This window comes from Helicoverpa armigera, chromosome 26 (assembly GCF_030705265.1).
Source record: "Helicoverpa armigera isolate CAAS_96S chromosome 26, ASM3070526v1, whole genome shotgun sequence".
NCBI classification, from domain to species: Eukaryota; Metazoa; Arthropoda; class Insecta; order Lepidoptera; family Noctuidae; genus Helicoverpa; species Helicoverpa armigera.
The window spans coordinates 3,346,207-3,371,833 of NC_087145.1; the positions used below are offsets into that span (position 1 = coordinate 3,346,207).

The 25,627-nt window shown below is 36.3% G+C and overlaps 1 protein-coding gene across 11 annotated transcripts in view; it reads right to left on the bottom strand.

The window, feature by feature from the left end:
• Pmca (plasma membrane calcium ATPase) overlaps window positions 1-25,627 on the bottom strand; it is a 152,784-nt gene that overhangs the window by 88,063 nt on the left and 39,094 nt on the right. The window contains exon 1 of one of the 11 annotated variants that reach the window (XM_049849409.2): window positions 7,097-7,378. The exons of the other annotated variants lie outside the window; for them this stretch is intronic. The gene's annotated coding sequence lies outside the window, so the exon portion shown is untranslated. Of the gene's footprint in view, window positions 1-7,096; window positions 7,379-25,627 lie in introns of those variants that run through there. 11 annotated transcript variants of the gene reach the window in all.

Sequence of the window (25,627 nt, forward strand, 5' to 3'; positions counted from 1 at the left end):
ACCGTAGAAAGTAATAATGTCTAATTTGCGGCTACTTTTCCATGTCGCAGATTGATCGATTAACGCCCACTATTTAGCCTCGGCATTCATCATTTATAAATACTACCAAGAACAGTATAAATCTTGGAATCCTGATCGCACAAACGTAGTTATTATGACCAAAGCGCAACCTACTGAGTTAATGTCTTATTTGTGATTTCCCTCGCCTACGTGAAGAGTGGGTGGCCTATGCTTAGCCCAAACTGCACGTGAATGATTCTCACGTTCCATATAGTCATATGCTTATCCATTTCCCAACATTTTTTTAATGACAGCTAAGACCTAAAGCTTACCGTGCCCTCCGAAACACGGTCATTGGTGTCGAAGATACTTAAAATGTACATTCAAACTCAGAAAAATTGCTTTGGTTCCTGCCTGAGATGGAATCAAGCCCACCTTCTTTCTTGAGAGGTTGGTTCTTTACCCACTAGGCCACCACAACTTTTGCTTCTCATGTTTCATATAGTAAAAACTAAAAACACACAGACACACAAATACCTTTATTTGTTCTACATTTTGTGCAGATGTGAGACATCAAACACGTATGTTGCTCTTGACGTTAGATAAAGCTGTTGTCTGCACAAATATTGCGGTACTTGTGTTTGCTCGTGTCAAATTCATTTAATTACCAGCTTCCTAGTAGCTATCTTGTAAGGTGACAAATACTAGCGTTTTAATGGAGGCTTAAATTGAACCTTGGTAGAATTTTCCTTCAAAATTTAATCCTCTTATCTTGATAAATCACTGAAAATATATGTTAACTAGACGTTTTTAAGACTACTGAATTATGATTCCTTGAAAAATTATATGTTTTACTACTACTACTACAGGGAAAGTAATATTACATCATAGTAGTTTAAAAAGTATTTTAAACCTTAAGTCATAGAAGAGGCATCAATTTTATAGAAAACATCATTAAATATAGGATCGTTAATTAGACATACAAATTCAGAGATACTCAATTTAATAAAAATACACCACAAATCATGGTTTTTCTCCCACCATAACTCAGACCCTGAATCAAAGCTTCCGTTATAAATTAAACCCATGTTATCAGTTTCGTTTGAAGTCGCCAACATTTGGTTGGCAATTTTTTTCATTTGACATTTATGTTCCTGACCGTGTAGGAGGCAGATTATTAAATAATTTTAAATACGGGAGCTGTATCGTATTGCTATTATAACTCATGAGTCAGCAAGCGAAATAATTAGTAGGTATATTATATCTATACATAACCATCTGCCTAGCCTTTTCCCAACTATGTTGGGGTCGGCTTCCAGTCTAACCAGATGCAGCTGAGTCACATCGAGCGACTGCCTATCAGACCTCCTCAACACAGTTACCCAGTGTTGAGGAGCGACCCAATACCCGTTGGTATGTAAAACTTATGCCACCTCTTTAGCCTACTGAAAAGGGGATTTTTGGGTAATATCACTGATACTATATAAATATGTATATTAGGTTTATCTTATGTTACATTATCTCTTTTTTTGGACATGGATAATCATCAAATGACTCTTTCTGCTGCATGGTGGAGCGAAGTCCCGAATATCAGACTTTTACTTAACAGTTCTGTAAAATTCTAACACTTAAAATTAGAATAGTTAGGTACTATTTTAATTTTCTGTTTGTTTAATTGTTAAATGGTTTCGTTGCCGTGGGAACGTACACATGGTGTTACGAAACTCCACTTAATTCTTGGTGCTAATTTCCAAGTGACTAACCACGGTTTACTCAGCGTTAATACTAAGTGTTTAGAGTGACTTGTGTTAACCGATTATTCAGTGTTTCCTTTCTGTTACGAAATTAAGTTATTTAGGTACAGTCAAGCTGATTTGAATAAAGCATCAATATACCAGTGAGTCATTGGATTATATTGCATTCATTTTAACTTAAAATCTCGCGTTAGATTTGATTAAAATTCAGCTTGCCTTGTCTCCGTTACACTCAAAGTACTCACAACAAAAAATATTGATTTTCATACATGTCTCCGTTTATTGTGTCAAATGGAATAAAATATAATTTATAATTAATTGCCTGTAGTCTATAAATAGTAAACGAAAGTTCAATCACATAGTTGACGCCTACCGATTCAGTACATAACTGTTTCCTTTCCCAGTGAATCATGTACATTATTATATTTTATTATCATTAAAATACAAATGTTTGGGATTTACGCCAGGCAGGCATAAATTCTACCAATTTTGTAAAATATCATATTAAAATTATACTTTTGGGGAATCTCAAAGCTAAAAGTCCCGATATAGATAGGTTAATAAAACAATTGTCCCTACAGTTGGCATGTCGATTGCATTGTTGATGAAATATCTTTCTAAATTACTGTTGGATTTTAATTTGACAATTGCCCTGGAATCTGTATGACGCTTTCTCTTCATAATGACACAAGTACACATTTTCTGGACTATAAAAACGACTAAGGTAAACGCGGGTGAAGTCGTCATGCCCCAATAGTCGTCAATTAATCTTAAAACTTTTATTATTATTTTCTACTGAACTTAAAATGGGCTGGTTTATATATCAACATATTCTTGATAATATATTGCACAATTGAAATAACAATACGGGGTTTTAACAGTCACGGCTTCTAAGATATGTTATTTGAAACGTGTGTGCCCTAACAAAATCGTTTTTTCGTGAAGTTCAGCTGTCAAAAGTGAAACTCACCACGAGGTTTTGGGTTTTGATTTACATAACTCCAGTGGGGTCTGTGGTATGTTTCTTTGTTTAATTAGATAGTTAAGTTTATTTGATAGCGATGTAATATGCAATTTGGAATACTTTTAACATTGAAGATATATTTTTTTAATGTGACATCTATTGGTACTTCAAAACTCCCATTTGACCCAAAACCCGTCAATTTTACAATTATTATGACGACTACTGGGACATACTCAAAAGTTGCACCTAAATTCGTCATGATGAGGATATTTTGTGTTTTACAGTACAAAATGCGGATAAATAGCTAATATCGGGACTTTTACAAAATTGATAACTGTCTAGAATAAACATATTTAAGGTTTAGACTACATTTGTTCATAAAACTGCGTTTCTTTTAAGCTTTTTCTTAGGGGTAAATTTTACTCTGCTGGTTCTAGATGCACGTACACAATCATGTTATTCGATTCAATTCATATGTTTCTTAATGGTTAAATCCCCTGTTTTCTATAAGTATGCACTTTCTACGAGTGTTTTTTTCAGGTATATGTTGGCAGCTGTAGGCCTCCGCCATTCGATTAAGATCTACCGCTTTGGGTACAAGTAGGTCTAGCATTAGCCTTTGTTTCTACTACGTTTGGATTACAATTTGTGGCAAACAAAACCGACGATTATCCCTGTATATATATACTATAGAAATGAACCCAAGGACAATCTCCGGTTCTGTGCTAAGCTATTGCTAAGTATGGAGGAAAACTACTTGGGCTATTGCGAAGGGATGTTAGTGAGTTAGGATATAGGAACTATGGCACCTGGTAAAAAAAGTCGTGGTGGCGGGTTCGATTCCAGGTCAGGCAAGTACCAATGCAACTTTTCTAAGTTTGTATGTACTTTCTAAGTATATCCTGCAATGACACCAATGACTGTGTTTCGGATGGCACGTTAAACTGTAGGTCCCGGCTGTCATTGAACATCATTGGCAGGCATTCAGTCGTTACGGGTAGTCAAAAGCCAGTAAGTCTCACACCAGTCTAACAACCCAATACCCCTTGTATTGGGTTGCCTGGGTAACTGGGTTGAGGAGGTCAGATAGGCAGTCGCTTCTTGTAAAGTACTGGTACTCAGCTGAATCCAGTTAGACTGGAAGCCGACCCCAACATAGTTGGGAAAAAGGGCTCGAAGGATGATGATGATGAGGAACTATGGCACCTGCGAAGACAATGTATAAAATACATGTTAAAATGGTAGGTGGAGACTCGCCACCTCACTTACTGGGCCCCCGGGAATCAGTCGCTAAATTCGCAACAAGAGGGCAACAGGTACATGAGCGGCTGAAGGGTGAGGATACCTCGGCGGACTTTAAACGCAGATCACGCGCTCCCTGTGGGTCCAGCATCACCGGCCCACCCACCACTTATCACGAGGCATCTACCATCCGAGCAGGGCTGCTAACCCTGCTCTAGCGACTCCACTCTGGTGGGCCAATGAAGGCAAGCCAAGAGGCGGGAGACCTTCACTCCGGCAGGCCGGAGATGGTGGACCTTATACTCTCCCCGGAGCACTCGGATATATAGCCCCGCGGGGTCGCTGCTCCCCGTCATCCGCCTCAGATGCCCTGTGGGGCTTATTAGATATTATGATTATTGGGTTTGAACGGTTAGTTGTACCTAATCATATTTTATTTTTTGATTGATACCTTTAAGACAGTAGACAGTTTGAACTGTCTATAGAGATTTTTGCAAATGGTACTTAGCATGCGCTAAGCAGTTCAGAAGTTTGTTAGATGAATGACAACCTTGCCTACATATCTATGAATGTTAGTAATTATTTCGCGGAAAGCTATAAATGAATGTGGCTTTTATTTTTGTGAATACTAATTATTTTATTTTACAATTTAAATATTTTAAAAGTAATTATTTTACTCGTGCTACATATGCACATGACTGCATGGTTATTATGATTAAGAAATATAACATATGTATATTTTATAGACTGGTTTTGTGATTCCAAGCGTTTGATAGATAGGAATATAAATTAAAATGCAACTATGTATCTGTTTTATTGAATACCTGCTCTTCTAACAGATTATGACCTGCTATTCTAAATAGGAATTTGGTTTTTTATCTATCTACCTATCTAATGTTTCAAAAGCACAAGTATGCTTAACAAATTCAAGCACAAAAAAAATGTACATAACTTGAACCTTATGTTCAAGAGCAGAGAGTTTACATTAGCATTAAAAGTTGACGAGTACTGGGAATATTTGACGAGTATCCGTACAAATCAGACGACTATTGGTACAAATCGCCCTTTTTTTACTTTTGCCTTAATAAGTATATAAATCCATCAAAATGATTAAAAAAACATTAGTTATTTAGAATAATGAATAAATACTCTATCACGTCATGCAAAAATTTTCATTTTCTATTAAATATTTAACACACAGTAGCGCTTCAAAGTCAGTGATTTCCGAAATCCGACGACTATTGGTACGTTTACCTTATGGTATTTGGCCCCAGACTTTGTTTCGATGTTCTTTCCTCAAGGTATTCAAATAGATAAATACCGGCCCCACCTTGTTTTTTTTTCTAAATATTGACCTGTTAAATTGTAAAACCTATTAACAGAAATAAATATTATTAATAATTAAACAGAATGGATAAAAATAAAACAGGGTCAGGCCTAACTTTACATATGTAGTATGACGACAATTTGGTAGGTTACCTAACATTACTAGAAAACCGCAAATTAAAATTGACGTTATTATTTCTTATGTATGACGTGAAATATTAGCCATAAATATAATATTCGTACATTGAGCAAAAACTTCACCAATTTTCCTTAAACGTGAACCGGGAAAATGAAACTAGGAACCTATTTACGTCAATACCTGTATACCTAATAACCGAAACCACAAAGTGTTGGTTTATGAGTGAAAAAACTGAAATTATAGATTCATATATAGAACTGTTTTTACATAATATTCAATGCGAAACAATTGAGGTACATGTCAAAAACAATTATTGAATTTACACATTTAATACCACGAACTTAACATTTAAAATTCTCAATTTCTTGGATTTTGACTTAAACTAAGCAAATCCATTAGAAATCCAAGGCATGTGTAGATAAAATCTCAAGGCAAATACCTACTAGCAAATAACGTTCACCCACATTATGTAGTAAATACTAAGTAGTAGCCGTGCCTACATTGAATGGAGAATATACTTATGTACAAATGTACAATGTACATTCATATATAGGTATAAGCCATACTTGCATACATGGCACGGTAGAAACGATTTTGTAAGGGAATCCAATTAACACCACTAACATTCCGAATAATGAGATATTGAAAATGTAGTAACGCCATAATTAATACCGATTCCTTGAAAAGGGAAATATTTCTAAAATGGATCATCCGCCCTTTTACATTCTCCCTGCAGAACCTTTGCCTTTTTACATACAAAATAGGAATAAAGCGTTAATCTCCATGCTCGGGGAGGATTGGCGATTACAAGCTTTAAGTCCAGGTTTCCAAACCAAGATTTCCTTAAACATACCATAAACACAAACCGTCTTACCACAAAAACTTTTTAACGTCAGTTTAAGCCTTGTCTAAAAAAATGTCAAATTATGACGTTGACATATGGTTCATTTTGCAGTCAAAATTTTTTTGGACAAGTGTAAAACAGGGGTTAAAGTTTTTGTAGTAAGACCAATTGGTGTTTACGACTTCACGTATTACTTTTCTGTATAAGAAAAGGCATGTGCTATGCACTGTAGAGGTAAAAAAAGGCGTGAGTAAGATATAATTAAGAGTAAAAAATTTTAAAGTAATAGTATTAATCTGTGTACGCTGCTTGCGCAAACCAGCCCCACCAGTACCGATGATCACATCGCATCAATGCCAACCGGTACCGAAGCCCGAGGCGCTGCAGGCGTGAATCAGCCTGCAACTGGCCCGGTGATGTCATAGCCGTGACGTCACTGGAACAACTCTATACGTCGCCATCGTTACATTCAGAGCACTTTATAATTCTAGGTCAGTTTTGTAAAGATTTCTCAGATTAAAACACAATATGGTTTTCGATAAATCGTCTCTAGCAAATACATGAGATGCTATCGATCCGGGAGACGAGTTCGGGTGAGTCACATCTCCAGAACCGCCCTTGTTGGCTCGTTGTATAATTATTATGTGTCTAGACTCCCGGCGGCGGCCAGGCGACGTCTATGGAAATATAACGACGCCTGGATATTTTATTCAAAGCAACACTATAGAAGTTTTATCGGAATGAGGTTAACCGAGTTACGCGGCCGATTCGCCGCATCGATAGTGTGATCGCGGATAAACTAATATCGAACTTTCTACAGCACGTACCTGAAAATATCACGAGTGCAGTATCAAGGCAAGAGAGTGCACAGGACGGAAAACACGAAGAGGTGACGTTCCCAGAAGTTCTTATCTCCATATCACTTCACAGGGGCACCTCATAGTCCTCGAATGCTAAGTTCTTCGCACATCGCTATAAGCGACTCCGGAATTCCTTTCAGGCATCAAATTTGTCACCTAATTTATCAGGCACTTGACTCATAATTGGTTGTGAATTTTCGCGCGGTACCAAGGGGGCACACATTATATTATGAAATAGTAACGGGGACACGTGCTCTCGCGGCAGAGAGGGACGGATTCACTGAACGTCCTTGGCGAGGGGGCGCGCGGGGCGCCTGCGGCATCAGACGTTTCAATCATCCCCGGGGGGACAGGGACGGGGCTAGGGGCGGCCGGCGCGCGCGAGCGGGACGGAGCAGACCGTGCTATTGACCGGCGCGCAGACCACGCCCACCCGGGCGAGACACGGGCGCGCTGATGTTCCAAGTGAAAATCGAACGTCGGCCCGGGCAGACGCGGCGGGAGGCGGTTCGGCTGCAGCACCAAGGTTACCCCCACGTACTCACTACTCATGCACTTCCTGTGCCACTTACGCCGCCGCCACCACTTGCCAACCACACTACCATTACTTCTTTTGCATGTTTGTCACTGTACTACAAGATCTCATGTAAAATCTATAAAGCTGGCTAGCTTGTACGGTTCGATATAAAGACTTGGCACGGAAACAATATAGGCTGCCAGAAAAGGACGTACCGAACGCGAGAGAGAGGAGCTGAAAGAATAATCGACGTGAAGTTTACGACGCCCGACATAGGACCTTTCATATTTAATTAAATGCCTACGGAAGGGGTTGGTGATGATTGGATGAAAGAATTACGGTCAAGTGCGACTCGAGTATGGCGAGTACCTCTGTATAGTAGGAATATTGTAAGCGGCCACGCGGTGTTACGTAACCGTTGGTTTAACGATAATTAGCAACATAGTTTTTAAGTCATTTTCTACAAGCGTGATGGTAGATAACCCACGAGGTGGATATAAAATAACTGCTTTAAGGCGGGGAAGGTTGTGTAATAAGTCTGCTTTACGGCTTAATCGAGTACGTGAGGTTTGAGGTGAGTAGAGCCTTTCATAAAAAGGTAGGAGCTACAAGACACTGACCATTAGTACAGTGTATTAAATTACAAAATACGAGTTTCATTGAGACTTCGTTCAATTCCTACGTCATTTCAACAATGAAGACAAAAAAATAAGGTTTCATGATTCCAAAAACACAGACGGGTCACGATAAGAGTAGCTACTTATAAAAACGCCAACTTCCCAACACCCATAGGTCATTAGTATACCTAATAATATGGCACGTCAAAGCCGGGTCATTTACTCGCGTTAGTTAATAGTATAAAAATAACTAAGATCACGTGACACCAATAAAATGGTATTTCCTTCAATAGTAATATTATTAATTTACTATGCAGTGTGGAGAATTATATATGTACCTATATGTTACGTCACGTTTTTATTGGTTTGTATGTGTTATCAATGCATGATATGCATGTTGCTAAGCGTGAGTTCGTTTCTATTGTGAGATGAAAGGACATGGCGTCCAATGTAACAGAATTACATCATTTGTTGATACTTTAGTTCATTTTGTTTATTATCGAACTGTTTTAGAACACCTTCCAGTTATATTTCCAGATATTTACCGAGAGATTCATATTTTGAGCAAAAAAACCTGTAATATTTCAATAAATAGCATCAATACGTAAATAAGTGTTACCGTGTACATGGTACATATATGGTGACCATAGAACCACTTGGCGAGTATATTATTATCCTTTCAGTACCCCAAGATCAATAAAAGCACAGCAGTTTCAAAGAAATAGCAAGAAAATTAAAGTTAAGAACATTAAATCTGACTCACTTGTGAAACTACCAGAAAATCGAAGTTTCAAATTATATAGCAAAGTCCTACAAAGACGTTTTTATATGTCATACCATCATTTTATATGCAGCTGGATATTTCCCGTAGAATTTCAAGTTATATTTAAGTTAGGCATGAGAAGTGAAACAGACTGCCTTGACCGCACGTGTATTGAACGGATTTTATTTTTAGTTATCTGCAATCCAACCTTATTTATTTACCCAAACATATGAAGCGGAAAAAAATATCAATTATATACCGAATCCTCAAAGTATCCTATTTCAAATTTGGAGCGCATGGGTCCGTTTAAAATTGTTGTTGGATCAAAACTTCTGTGGTTCTCCAAACGAATTTTGAGCCGCAAAGCTCATATTTTCATGTGCTTATGAGCAACAAATATTCGTACGACCTATATACAGCCCTTCGGTTTTTCGAAACCGGTCCTACGAATGAGCAAGCCATGGAGGGTGGGGCACGGTACACCTTGACCCACCTGACGAAGTACACATTTCGCGTGCATGCCGTCGTAAAAATGTTATGGTATTGCATTTAATTTTAGTGTTATAGTCAAATTATTGATGCGGCTATTAGGCTTTGAGCTAGATTTTGCTCCGTTAGAGTTTACTGTTTCTAAATTGAATGATTGTAAAAAACTTCCCGTTGATAGAGAGGTGAGCACTATTGGTCATGTAAGTAGGTACTAATTCGTTGGATTTATAAGTTCTGTAGTTGATTCCCGAAAATAAATCGAATTGGAAATCGCTGACTCAATTTTCAGCATCAATTTTCTTGTGAAAAAATTTACTTAAAATCATGAAGGCGTGAAGCTCGCGTCAAACTGTTAGTAAAACTTGCAGATTTTGTAACAAACTGTTAACTTGGAGTAGTTTACACTTCAACTGGCTCGGAAGTCAGGCTTCTCTTCAAAGGGTTTACCTTCACATTTCCAATAAATCAAAATGTTCCACTAATTACTATAGGTGCCGCTGACACTGCAAAATACAATTCTTCACTACGGAATTTACTGAGAAACTGGAAATTAACCTATCTCTCCAATTCTGAGAATCTTTCGATGGAAACTACAATTTGATCCTCAATTGAATTGCCTTAAAGGCAGGTCCGACTGAGTATAGTATAATTATGTTATTTGAGTTACTAACTGCAAGACATTAGATCAGTACCAGGAATCATTTTATTACATTATCAACAATCATAATCCTTAGCATGCACTTAATTTTGTAGCGATACTCAACTATCACCAAACACAGCACTCATTCAAACCGGCACTTACTGAATATTCTAGTTACGATTTACGATTCACTATCATCGTAAACTAACAGGGTAGGTTAAAGAATGTCATGTAATAAAGCACCATTAATATACTAAAGTTTAATGTCCGACTAGTTGGCAAGTTTCATCTGATTGTTTGACTGTGTAAACTAAAACATAATAAGTAGGTATATAGTGCCCTTTTTGTTTTATGCTCGTCGTTTATTCAGTAATGTTACGTGACAAACAGCAATTCGTATTAAATGTGCAGTCTTAAATGTCATATGTGGTCGTAAGTCATAGCAAGAATGCGTAATGGCGTACATATAATGGGCTGTGTTGGCCTGTCTTCAATTCCCATTCGTGGACGATGAACCCGAGGATTTTGTTTCTGAGTTGCATTCTGTTAGACGAATGTGCTGGCAACCGCTCTTGAGAGGTCATTGTATTTTTATATGCGGAATTCATTTATGCCATCCAAATACATTGAAATACTCGTAACCAACTGAAAAGGCCTGAAGGCGAATATTCAAAGACCTAAGTATACATTGTAGACCACGTCTCGCTTCCCATTATGAAGAGAAAACTATTCTAATGACAACACACACTGATTACGTAAATTGAATAGCAGGAATCCTTGGCGATGATATCCCAGTTATCACTACCATCAGTTTTAAATCAGATTAAAAACAATCACGCTATTGTAAAGCCTACAAATGTTGATAAACCTATTGATATACTTGTATCTATCTAGGTAACTAAGATATTCATGAGGATAATAACCAATATCACCTTGATAGATAAAATCATAAATAGTAATTGATTAATTAAATGACTGACACAGTTTCATTGAAAACCGACCAATCTTCCGAAATTACCTTTTACAGTAGAAATACATAATCTTGTTTATTCATGAATAGGCCTCTTAAATTTAATTTCCCTTTTTGTGATAAACCAATAAAGATTGGGGTGAAAATCAACAACTTTTCTTTTTGACGTTGTCATGGTAAATTGCCGGTTTTTTTTCTGCCCTTTTTGTGGATCGAACTTGATACTCCTGACAGGCGTGAAGTGGTGATTCAAGCTAAAATTATATAGGTAGATTATGTATTCTACAACAAAGATACTCAAATAAACTGAACTTTAAATATCACGATATCGACAAGAAACAATCTTCAATATACCTATCCTAAGCAGACGATAAACAAACTAAAACTAAAGTCTCCCAAATACCCAACAAAAACAAACCGAAAATAAATCCACTCTTTCCACGTCAAACTTGGTCAAAGGTTAATGAAAAGCCAACAAACTTCCAGGCAACTAAATAAAATAAATCATTTAGCTTCTCTCACAGTGTTTTGCGAGGTTCCATATTACCATAGCTCAGTTTGCGTGTAACAATTCAATGGGCACAGGATCAGTTAACAGGGGAGCACGAAATGGACACACAATAGGAAGATTGATCTGGATTGCTTGCATTACTGTCGACTGATAGCCACGGACTGAACAACAAAATAGATCATCTAGTTACAGTCAATACTGTACCAATTGACGAAGATATACATTTCGTTTATTTATAAACAGAGGGTACAATATTTTGATGAAGAAATAATGTCGAAAAATAACAAGGGCGTTGCCTGTTCAGGCGCTTGTGAATAAATATTTCCAGTTAGTACACAAACAAAAAGAGTTAAAACGATTAAGTATAATGGGCGGAGACGGTCAATTACATTTCGCTTAGCTATTTAACAGTTTTTGCTTGATCCGCAGTTTTCAACTCGTCCCACAATCCATCGTAATTGCTTATACTTAAGTAATTGAGTTTTCTTTTAATTCTATTTGAGTTTGAGGCTAATGAAATCTTCAAGTGTCTTTAAATGTCTGTCTTAATTATCTTATCATTAATCCCTTTCGATCGACCCCTTTACTTCTAAGCAGAACTTTGAACATTCTCTCTTCAGTGTGTGTCGATTTACTGAACTTTAGAAAATTGGTTCATATTGTTTATAAAGAATAATTTTACGTTGAATGAACTAACTATACTGAGATTGTATTTATTAATGAAAAAATATGATACCTACGTAATGAGGACACAGACCGCAAGCGAGTCAAAATTCTTTTTTTATCGCAATTAAGAGTCAGAGATCGTCAACATTTTGTCTGAAGGTTACTCAGTCTGCAGATTAAGTAATGTCAAAACAATTTTATGCACAAACCACTACCTAGAGCACTTGTCTATGAAGTATCAACAGCAAGTGACGCAACGTTGACCTTCTAACCGTATAAATTATCATCTTTCATAAAATGCAACCGATTATGAGACGAGGCGTTTACAGAATAATCTTAGGTCTTCCATCTTGTTTTAAGATAACATTGTTTGTATTTCTGTCCTTTTTTGCGTGGTCATTTGATTTGCTGATATTAATAGTACATGTATAATGCAATTATTCAATGAAATAGCTAGTATGACGTTGAACTTGAAAATATTCAAGTGAAGTCACGCGTTTAGGTAAATTGTATGCAAGAAGGACATGGTGGCCCAGTTCATTGACCAGAATGCGGATATCACGTGTCATTCAAAGGATAAATAGGTTTCATTAAGTAGCAATTAGACCAATACAATTAATCAATGAACCAAGAAGATTAGTCATACACTGAAATTACTATGGAGTACTTAAAGTAAACAACTTTGAATTCTCCCAGCCCTAATAAAATGTCTCCGAATCTATCATCTGTAAGCGTAATTTAAATCAGAAATCACAAGCCTTACATGGATAATCGGATTACTTAACGCGAGACTACATTTCTTACGGAAGAGCATTATAAAACGATGTGTATCTGAGTTTCAGGGACGGGATGAGCAAGAGCATATCATTTATCGTTTTCGTAATTTCGAAATATTCCAAGTGACAAGCTTCCAATTTCTAATTCAGCGAGCCAGATTCGAATCAGCTCAAAATAACTGCACTAAAGCAGACTTGGCGCTTTTTATAAAATGTCACCTAACGCTGGTAGCTACAAGACTCTCAAACTTTTAATAAGCTCCTGACGGATTGCAGACGATTTTTTATAGTCAGTTGGACCACTCTTAGTTATTTAATTAAGCTATTCGTCTTCAGAACGTAGTTAGAGAATTTTTGTTGGTAATAACGGTACCTATGTTGACAATGTTACGTGAAGTTTAGGTATGTAATTGTAGAGTTAGTTCGGGAAACAGGATGCCTACATAAGACAAATTGTTGGCGCCCTAACTAAGTGTAATTACGAGGACTAATCGAAGTGATTAGTCTCCAACGCTTTTACAGGAATGTTCCAGAAAGGCCCTTCCATTAGAAATAGGAAGTATCAAGACCTTATGATTTATAGCAGATGTGTGGCTAAAAAATTAGGTTACCGCGGGATGTACTTGTTTTACCTAACACTACTGTTTGGACAAGCGAACTGATGTAAAGCGCGAATGCTTTTGAAATGTTTACGCTTTTTGCACCACAGTGAGGTGAATCAACCCAAGAATTTTCTATCTCAAATGTATCGATAAATCGAAAAAGAATACATTAGCCCGCCTAGTTCCGATCATCTGTGAAAACGTTTGCTTGCTATTTCCATTCCGAAAATATTAGCAGTAAAAGTAGATTGAAGTAATTCAAAGCGGCTGCTTCAAATTCGGCTAACAATACACAACCTTGATAGGAAATGAACGCCACAGTCGAAATTAAAACCTGGCAAAAAGTGCAAATAATACCCCAAGGACAGTGGTATTTGAGTTGTAATTTGAGGAAATAAAAGTCGTTGGTTTGTGTTGGGATAAAGTCGATATTTCAGTAAGCTGATGGGGGGTATTACGTCATTGTTTGCGGAATATTAAACGTCGTTAATAATAAACGCTTTAGTATAAACGGAGCTGAATGCAGGTACATGCTGTTAACATACTTAGTTACAGCGTGATTCACGAGACGCGCTTGTGGAAACACGTAAAATTGTATTAAAGATGTACCTGGGATGAGCTCCAAGTGGCACTAACACGAGATGCTGCGTCGAGAATCACGGACGGAAATAACGTAGCTTGTAATAGTTCGTGGGAATTGTCAATAGTCAGAAAAAGAATAGTGTCGCTTACGTAGGTAATAAAGCTTGTTGCATCGTTAAGTTCACCGAGGTCTCCCGCTAATTTGCCGGCGTGATTCGAGGACACAATAATCAAAATTCGTTCCGTTGCTATTTAAGTTGATGATAAGTTGCAAAAAGATTGTGCGAAGACTTTAATGTTTAGTAAACGCACCCATATTGTGACTTATCTTTGTGTACAAATTGGTTTAAATCTTGCATTATCACTTACATACTTCTATATCTCTATTTCTAACAAGTCTATTTTGTCATCCAGTTACTTCAGATACCAGTATCCAGTTTGTCGACACACTACTAATTATGCAATTAAAAGCCGAAGAGCGATAATCTAAAACAAACTATGAATATATGACTAAAAGAATAACATATTCCTTGCTTAATCATTTGCTTACGAAAGACTACGCGTCATTGAAGTGTGTTTTATTGAGAGAGAAAAAAAATAGAACCGTGTTGCCGAGTTCAGTCGCACTGAGTCAGTCGAGTGCAAATTCTTCAATAGTTGCCAAGTGTTTCATAGAAAAGAATAACAGTATTTTTATTTACAGAACTTAGTGTATTTCGTTTTCCCTCAGAAATTAGAGGATCCCTCATTGAGGCAGAAAAGCCAATATCCAGTTTAAAAGCCTTAATTTAATGTCTTTGACCCAATGAAACGTGATCACTGCATGACACATAAAACAGTACTACTGACCTAACGTAGTTGTTTAAGTACTTTGCTATCTCACTTGACTTTTACAAACAAACTGATAAGAAGGTGAAATTTTAACTATCATATGATTGTCTATCTACTATAGTATTGCTATTGAGCTGACATTTTTAAACCCAATTTCAGAATCTATTAAACAAACATTTAGTCGTACTTAATATAACATTGCAGGTTATAACTATCCACATACCGTACCGTACTAAGTATATAGGTACTCTGGAATACAAGCTGCAGCTGTGACTACAAAATGTTGCCATACGATACACGGTATTGCCTGTCGCATGAATCTTGCAACACCCTGCAGTTTAAGTAATGTTGCCAGTTATTACTGGTCTCACAAGCTCCGTACATCTAAAACCCATTTCACAATAAATTTTGGATTGCGTTAGAGAACCATTATTATCTAAATCCCTGGAGGAATGAAACAGCAGACATTTTATTACGTGAGACTTAAACCGTTCGAGTTTTTACTAGCGTAGGCGACGGTCTGGCAGCCAATCACCATTAAGTATAGTACTTGACGACAAATCTAATATATTCTTAGTACGTTGATTAAAATTGCATGTATTTGCGATTCTTTTCTTACACTGACTGTCTTCAATAAGCATATATACAAAATATTATGACACATATCACCAAAGCATGTTCATGAAAAGAAGAGAGTATATTGCTTAGTCAAGCCTTTCAAAAGGTAATCAGATTTCAGTAGACCAGTCTTGACTATAGCTTGGGTATAAGTAGCTTTAAGAGTGGAAGCCTAATGAAAGTTCCCTTTATAAAAGGCACAAATAAAGCCATGGAAAAAAGAACACGATATCTATCTGGCACATATTAAAACCAACAACAGTGCATACTTAAGTAAGAAACAGTTTATTCCCGCCGCAGCCTCACAACCTATTTCCAGAACTTTTCCAACTAGCTACGATACAGTGATACGCCACTTTTGCAGAAGATAAACTTATAGATATTTCAACGACGTCATTTACAGTTTCTAGAAGTTTAACGTACAATTGTATGCAGTTAACTGCTGGGGCATAAGTTCCCCGGAAACATGGGGAGACAGTGCCAAACTGCGGTTATTCTTATTATTAAAGTTACGCATAGTTTGCGCGTGATGTGCCGAGGTTTAAAGTTTCTACCCTGTAAGTGTCGGAGTTGGGCAATTTTCATTAATTTTCTAGGTAATTTATCGTTTAATGTGTCCGAAATTGAGGAGGGAGAAATTTTAAGTGAACAATGAACTGGTTAAATATTGAGGGCTTATAATGAGAGCACTTCGAATGATAAGTATCTGATGGGTTTGTGTTGGTTTTCCTGAAAAATTGAATTGGTTTTCTGAGTTCCTTTTTAAGAGATGAATCAAAAGAATAACATTTTCAGTATTCCTAACATGATCTATAGTTTAAATATGTATTACTTTACGAAATTAGCAACCAAACAATCAGTGACAGGTGACAGTTTAAAACTGTTTAGGTACGGATGGGATGACCGCGCCCTAAAGTTAAGCAAAGTTTATGAAACTTGTCCGTATTTCATATTCATCAGCAGATTTAGGTTAAGGGTTTCGTCATAGTAGAATAATTATAGTTGCTGAAATCTGAATATTTTTGAAGCTTTACATATTTTTGTAAATAGCCTCCATTTTTAGAAGTCGGTCATAACAGTATTAAATAAGTTAAAGATAGCAACTGCATGAACGTACTTTCAATTCGTGTGCTAAAATCAACGTTTATATGAGAACAATGCTTTCTACAAACTGGTCAAACAGAAACAAAAGCCATACTCTCCCAAAACCTGTTTCATATTTTTTACCAAAAAAAGCAGCAAAAGAAATAAAAACCTTAAGCTGCAAAACATTTAAACATAAAACGTTGCTAAACCAGCTGCGGTCTACGCCCTCGTGCAAAACATAAGAGAGGGCTAATCCCCAGCTAATGGTTTCCGAGATGAGTGCCCAACGTAATACAACACGGCAAACGTGACGTCATCCAGACATTCAATCCTGGCTTCACTAAAACCGCAATCCGTCATTGAAGTTAGAAAGGCTTAGCATTTCACACAATTTGTTACGTTAACCAATTCAAGGCAATGTTTTTGTGGATTCATTTGCATTCACCGTTTTTGTAAAACTACGAAAATTGCAATTTCTCAGCAAGATTTTTTCTGAATATGTTTCTTAGTAGAAGAAAGCCCCAAACCTTTCTAGAGGAAAGTCTAACGGCATTCATCACAAGTGTCTTTAAGTGTGATTCTATGACAGCTCTATTCCTTCCGGAGCCCTTTGTATATAATTTCAGATTTTTGTACCAGGTGTTTACTTCCAAATTCACCAAAAAAATGCTCTAAAACCTCACTCCTCTCAAAATCCCATCATTAAAGTTGCGTAACACCACTTTCCGGGCGTACTCCCTCAAGCATGGCATTAAGATAATGTGGGACATCACGTGACGGTTCAATCACCTGTCGTTAAGTCAGAGCTTTGATGATCTCACGTGTATCATCGTGGTTACTAAGCACGAATTTTTGACACTTATATTCTGGTCAAATTATAAGCTTAGGCGACGATGTTCTTGTAAGTAAGAAAGCTACTGCATCTGGAGTACATCTCGATATATTTTACGAGATATGTAGATGATCTCATTGTTAATGAAAAATCTAGTAAAATGAGAAGTGAAAATTGTGGGTACCACTAATAGGCAGTTTTACTCGGCTTGAAACCGATACTTAATCACATTAAAGCTTCGAACGCAAGTATAAATATTTACCGACTTAAATCGACGCAGATTAATAATTAACTACGCATGTAAAAAGTAAATTATTGCGTCTGAGAAATATTTCATGGGATGGGAAGTTTATAATAAACATCTTTGTGACGTTATTCGTATCGGTTGAACAACGTAAAGAAAACTTCTAATTCACTTTTATAATACACAGATACACCATACAAATACAACATGAATAATATACAACAGAACGTAAGAAATACCGCATCTGGGAAGTTAAATATTCTATGGCTTAGTTACGTTAAACGAATCATACAGGACTACGCGGTATATCTATCATAAGACGCATTGGAAATACAAAGCTACATATTGAATATGGAAAATCTATCGAAAGGCACAGAACACCGACATCGGTCGGGCGCAAAACGAACCCAACACTTGGGAACAATCGGGACGGCAAAGCGGGCTTTATTTGTTTAGAGCGCTAACAAAATGGAACAGCGAGAAATCGAACAAACTGCGGGGCGACGCTGCCGTCAGAATGCTGACACACATTCGCTGAACAGCCAATCCCAAAAGCCGAAGTGGATTTATAGTTAAAAATGTTTCTGAAGCATCGTTCGATCTTTTACCCGTTACGAAAGGTAAGAGAGTACCTACAGCTTTAAATAAAACTGATGTGTGGTTGCTCTGACATGAAGTCCAAAACTGGGATTCAGCGATTACCATAAACTGAGAGAGAAAAGTCAAGAGTTGACAGATTGTAAAGCCTTCGAACCTGCAGTCTCTCGACTTGCAAATGAAGATAAGATGATGACACATTTCCGTTGCATCTCTAGGCAAACAGCTGTGCCACGATATTGAGGTCGTATGAAATGTTTGTCAGCAAGGACGTTTAGTATCGACAAGGCGAGGATAAAGAGATTTCGGAGCAACGGTTTCCTTAATTAGTTCGGAAAGATAAGAGTTCTATTTTTGTAACAACCTTGTAGTTGCGTAACTATACATAGATTTAGCGATGAACAAATAGCAAAATACCCAAATTAATTAAAACAAAAAATTAGAATATCCGTCAAAATAGTTGTCATAAGAAGACGTCTTGTCAAACAGGTTCTGCCAATGATTGGCATTTAGAAGTTAAATTGTGGGTAAATTATACAATTTCTGAATATTTAAATTGTATGAGTATGATGTATACTTAGAGATGCAGGCTAAGATCAAGTATTTAAATAACTAAGAAACAAATCATATCACAAGTTTTACAAAGGTTATGTTATGCATAGAAATCAATAATCAAATATGGATGAAAAATCATAATCCGTATTGATGACTGTACAAGCCGGTAGTAGGTTGCTATGACACTTTTTTGTTGAAACTTGTACTACAAACGTGTTGATGACTTCTAGATGCGACTAAAATGAATGATACGTTAGCTTCATTAGAACGGATGTAGGAAAAAATCTCTGAGTCAGAAGAACAAAACTAAATAAACGTTGATTTATTCTAAGTGATTACTTCCACAAGCTGCTGTGACACCAGAGGTTCCGAAAAAAATGGCAATGATGTAATGGTGGGCGGTGACCTCGAGGGATTGCGGGCCTCTGACCACATCGGCACGCGCGATCAGACCAATAACAATTAGAACCAAGATTTATTAAAAATTCTTCAGGATGAGCAATACTAAGCTTAACAATACTAGCGCTTAATTTAGCAGTTACTTCTAATTAAAACGAGAAGTACTTTCATACACTGAAATACTAACATTAAGTCTTCGACGACTTATTATTGGTATTCGTTCTAGCGTTAAGACCGTAAATTTCAAAATTCAGATGCGCTTTTTGCATCACGTCGTGCCTAGGATGTTCAATCGGCAAATTATAATCAGAAAACTGGTTTTTTATTTTTATTTATGACACAGATAACGAAGCGTGTTGCATAAACTCTGGTCTGTTGCTGATAATTACATATTGTTGGTCCGCCATCTTGGTTAGTGAGTCACCGTGCGGTCGAGCACTCCTACGCACGCCAAAGTTGCCAGACACCGGTACGGTTTAAACAGTACATCAAAATTTATACACACAAATACAAACTGACGCCGCTTCGCGATTCGGCTGGGTTACACTAATAAACAAGGTGCCAGTCATCTTTCATCCCTTTTACTCGAACCTCAGTCTTCTATTGTTATCCTTTGCGTGTATTATTATTAATGTATGCCACGTATTTTAGTGAATATGAAATTAGTTGCTTTAGCTGTTTCTAGGTAACTCAGTACTGATATTTAAACTTCAATAGCATTACGGCCAATAATTTTATCTCCGAGCTAATAAAGATGGACCCAACTGGAAACTAGCGATAGATTTGAATCTTTACACCGACTTTTTATCATTTCCCCAATATTAATTCAAGCATACCGATTTCACTTAGGGGTGTATGTATTTACAAAAAAAAACTGCAGGGTTACATCAGACACTCAAAAACTTTCAAGTTTCTGTATGATTTTCGCCTTTTAAGTAAGTACTTAAAACATTTACGCCTATGTGAACCTCTAGTTTTAAAGAATACTGGTACGAACAGTAGATCACTCACGTCTTCCAGGGATCTAATACAAATATATTTTTTTGATACATCAAATTCTCAGAGTCGGCGAGAAATTCTCAGACTTGCATGAGTCAAGTTAAGTGATGCCAATCAAACGCCTAGACTTGAGTAGTTATATATATTCTGAATCATAGATCTGACCTACACTGCATATATGCTCCAAAACTATTGAACCGATTTGGCTAATTCTTTCATTGTTGAGAAGGGAGACTATTTCCGAGCGTAATTTTACAAATCTATCAGCTTCTATTAATTGAAACATGTTAAAAAATCGCTCCCATTTCTAAAAGTAAAACTAGGATCTGACTTGTTATCTGAATGACAAATTGAGCGTATATCATTTAGTATCCTATCAGATAGGAATTAAATAGTTCAATATAAGCAGTTGACCTCTGACTTTTTGCAATCAATAATTTTACAAAACGATATCAATTTATCTTTGACGCCTTAGCTTTGGCCTTTCGGTCAGAATTAGATTGACCTCATGGAAGTGTGTACTCTATTTTATCTCTTTAGTACTACATAACTAAAAAACGGATCATTTTATTAATGGTACGTGATCCTTTTAACCAGGTTACAAAATAAAATCATTATGAGATAAACTTAAATTAGCTAGTCTTAATTCCGAAAGCGTCAACTGTTAATTGCACCGCCTTAATTTCTGAGACAATTAAACTATGTTTTATAATTGTTTGTCCCTTGCGTGCTTAAAAGCTATTTAGCCATATAACACTTGAGTGGCTAATATCAAAATCAAAGTGCCTAGATCTAATGCTAAAGGTGAATATTAAAAATCACCCCAGATGTCACCTTACTTAATCCTCTAAAAATTGAAGGTCAAAATATTAGAATAAGTGCCACAAAATGGTCAGTAACCTCTTAATTGAGGCCAACGCCCACCTGCAATGGCTCCTATGATGATGTCACCATGACTTTGGCTCCTGACCTCATAGCAGCACTGCGTTATTGCGATAAGAATGATACAATTCTTAAAATAAACCAGTCTCGTTTATCATGTTTCTGTTAATTAGGGACATATTTGTATGAAGCGTCCCTGATATTCCATGGCTTAGATGGTCGGCTTCTGTTACACAAACATGCTAATAAGTCAAAAGAAAAAATAATACAGAGACAAGCAGTGTCGGCGAGAATAAATTCCAGCTTTCCACATGAGTGACAACTGTGAAATATGATTGGACAAGGACGAGTAAACACAGGAACGTTTGATCAATAGATTCGATAGAAAACAATGATGACATAATTCATCGTATTCTATATTTAGACGTTTTTATTCGAAGGTGGAAAATAAATAAGTGGCAATATAGCATTCTGGAGAGCGATTGGTTACCGGCGAAGCTTTTCGCTTCTTCCAGGATTCCGGGAAACAAAATAAAACTACGAGGAACTAGAGTAAACACCGAATTAATTGGCAAGCTTCGAATTTACTATGGATTGAACTGAATTGCTAAAAGACGAAACATCGATTGATTTCAGCAAAAACGTTGTACATTTACAGAAATAATTGGTAGATAAACTTAGATATGATAATCCCTAAATATATTTAGATAATATCATATAATTTCTATGTGCTGCTTATTAGACATTTATTAGGCAGGCTGAAGACGATGTCATAGTCATCTGTTTTTGAGAAAATTCCTGCGATAAAGTACCTATCTTCAAATATATTTTCATCCATTTAAGTTTCCAAGGACAATATATCTCTGACGATAGTTTACGGTAATAAAACCAAATGGGAATGTGCCATGGAATTCGACGGGTCGTAACAAATACTTTGGGATAAAATTGTTCTAGAACTAGAAATAATCATTGCCAGAGATGAACTTAAATCTGGATAGTTCAGTTATTTGAGAAGATTTAGTATCAATTAGGCGAAGCAATAGATTAGAATGTGTCGTAACACAACATAACAATGTTCTTGGTAGGTAGACACTACGTAAGTGTCGTCAACATTCCCGCATTCCCGTAACTCATCCCGGGATGTCACGACACTTTCACTACAATCGAGTAACGTGAGCCGTCCGTCACGCGCTGGCGTCATCCAATTCGAGGGTCACCAGTTTTCTATTCGCGTTTAGAAGTGACGCACGCGCCGATGACGCTCCGTGGCGAGTGGCCCGCGCATACGCTTTAAATACACTACACCCCCCCAACCGCAATCGGTAGCGTAATTAAAGGCATCTGGAGCAGCGTCACAGCGGGCTAACGGCCGTCTAGTCGCCATATTTTAGCTGAAATCACCGTCGCAAAGACCCCCCTTCTCCCCCTTTTACAGCCTAGCCTACTAGCTGCTCACTACTGCAGCGTTGCACTGCCAAATTGCCTAAGAGGAATATGATTACAAAGAGAATTGAATTCTTCTAATTTATAGGGTGGCTGTACGTTTTGTTAAATTAAAAACTGAATTGATTTACAACTTTACTCATCCACTTTGTGAGTATGTAAAGTGTTTAGTAGGATAACGTACATTACATTAGGGTACTATGTATGTATAAATAAACATAAGAATTTTCCTGTTACACGTGTGTTGAACTGTCAACAAACTAGCTAGATCGAACATACTGTATAGGTATTAAACTTTAAATCATAATGACGATGAAACATTTTCTTATAAAGATGTGTCTGTTATACTACTAGGTTTTTCTTACAAAAAAATACACATGCGATCTAATTGAGAACCTCCTTTTCGGGAAGTTGGTTAAAAACCAAAACCTCTTTATAAGTACATAACTACATCTCCAGCTACGTCCAGAAAACCATGCTTTATGACGAGTTGCCAGGACAAACTTTACGATGGCAAATCAACCAATTTACGTCGGACTATCCGAGAAACGGTCCAGCGTGGTTACCCTACCCGTTCTCGAGTCGCGGCATAAACCGTTCTCAACATTCTGAGAGAAATGAGGCCAAACTGTAGGTACCCGGCTCCAGTCGCCGTTTATGAATAAGATAGAAAAGATTTATAGCAATGAATGAATACTTAATTCCGACTACAAGTTCAGTTTCCATATTACATTTTGGCATATGGCCAAACAAAATATCAATACAAATTACATATAGGAATAAAACATTTAGCCTCGAAACGCAAACTATTGAACATCTCGTGCTTGTAATAAATAAATGTCGCTTGTTATTTCTTTACATAATAAATATTAAATCTATAGCTTATTGTTTTAAATGATCTTACTTTAACTATCTTCATAATTAGCGCAATTACCTACTACACTTCTGAATTATGAATTTTAAGTAAGTATTTCTTTACTTTCATTCTGAAAAGTAAATCACACAGTTTTATATTGTTTTCACTTTTAAGTAAGAAACTAATTAGATAAAGTATCACACAAACAGTCAATTAAGGAGCATACAATTTTTCGTTCTAGTTATTTAAATGTAATGAGTGTCTTAGTTCATGGAATCGTATCAAAATTACCACTTTATCATTATAAACATATTGAAAAAATTAAACAAGAAACATACTTTGATCATCTTATTAGCTTTTGCCTAGAGCTTGCTTCTTCCAGTCTAACTAGCTTAGTTTAAATATATGTTGATCCTGAGTACTAGTGTTTTACATGTAGCGACTGCGTTTTGAACCTCCTCGGTAATGAATACTGATTTTATTTTCAGGCTTCTGATTTTGTCTGCTCATAACTGATCTAATTGCAAAATAAATTACAAATCACGGCCAGGACCCATAGTTTAATGTGCCTTTTCAAACAGAGAAGGGCTAAGTAAGACATAAATGGTCACCCACAGATCAACCAACCATGTCAAGCATAACATATTCTATTAATTGGTTGACCCTTGCAGCTGCTATGCTACTTAACCGAAAGCTTATTAACTATCATATTGTCATCAGCATCATTCTCCTTCCTTTATCCAAATTTTATTTTGGGGTCAGCACAGTAAATTTTCTTGTTCCATACTCTTCTATATCTATCATGGATGATAAACTTACAAATATGTTGTAAAAAATTAGTAAAATCACGTTTAACGCTATCATGGGTACAAAATTAGCACATCACATAGATAATAAATGTCAGTGCTGGAATCCAACTCTTGTAACAAAATGTAAAACGATACCATCTATCATTGCGTTTTATTTTCAAATAAAACTGATCACTGTAACCTTTCATACTGGTTTATTGGACATATGGACGAAGATATAAATGTCTAGCTGAATGTGTGAAAATGTACTTTGATTATAAATGGCTCGGAACATTCCTTAGTGATATTGTAGAATTGTTGTATTTTACACTAAATAAACCATCAAATATTAATTATTTATCATGTTATCACAAAATGCACTGATGAAAAATTTTCTAGTGTCGGAAAAGTCATTTTAGTTAGTTGATAGTACTCACCATTTAAAACATTGAAAGAAAATGACTTATCACAATTTTAAGAGCTTAGTCAAAACGAAAAATGTCTTTGGATACGAAAAATGTACACATGGTTGGACACTAATTTGGTACCTAGTTTTTATAATATTTATGTATTTTGTCATTTGTTCAGTCTTCTGAACATGTTACCGGGTGACAGCCATGTGGAGTACTATAATGTCTGATTTTTATGATTACTCGTTTGTTTCGTTTTATTTTAATATTTTAGTTTCAAGTATGTTATGTACTACAGTATTTTGAATAATATTGTATAGTTTACTTAGATCGAGTATTAAGTACACTATTAGTCTGTACAGTTACTATTATAACTTTCTTTTACTTATCACTTTTATGGTTAAAATTGATATTTTTTATAAATGTTCAGTAGTTAGCACATGTAAGAGTATTCACATAACAAGTTATTGAACTTTATTTATGTTTTAATTAGCTAACAATACATAAAGTAACGATAATTGTGCTTATTATCAGCTGTTAGTTATTATAAATTACTTTTTGGATAACAGAAGTTATAACGGCTGGGTAAATGTTAAAATCATGTGCAAATGTCATGTTTTAGTTTTCATACTTTTGAGATTTGCAATTATACCAACATTTCATGTACTTTTTTATGCTCTTGGTGGATTTTAAGGGATATGAAGTAAATGTATAATATGAACTCATTAGATTTTTAACAAACTATATGCACAAAATTTGGCATAAATTGCTTGTGTTATCTAGGTTAGCAAATATATTAATAATTAGCAGACATCTACGGTAAAA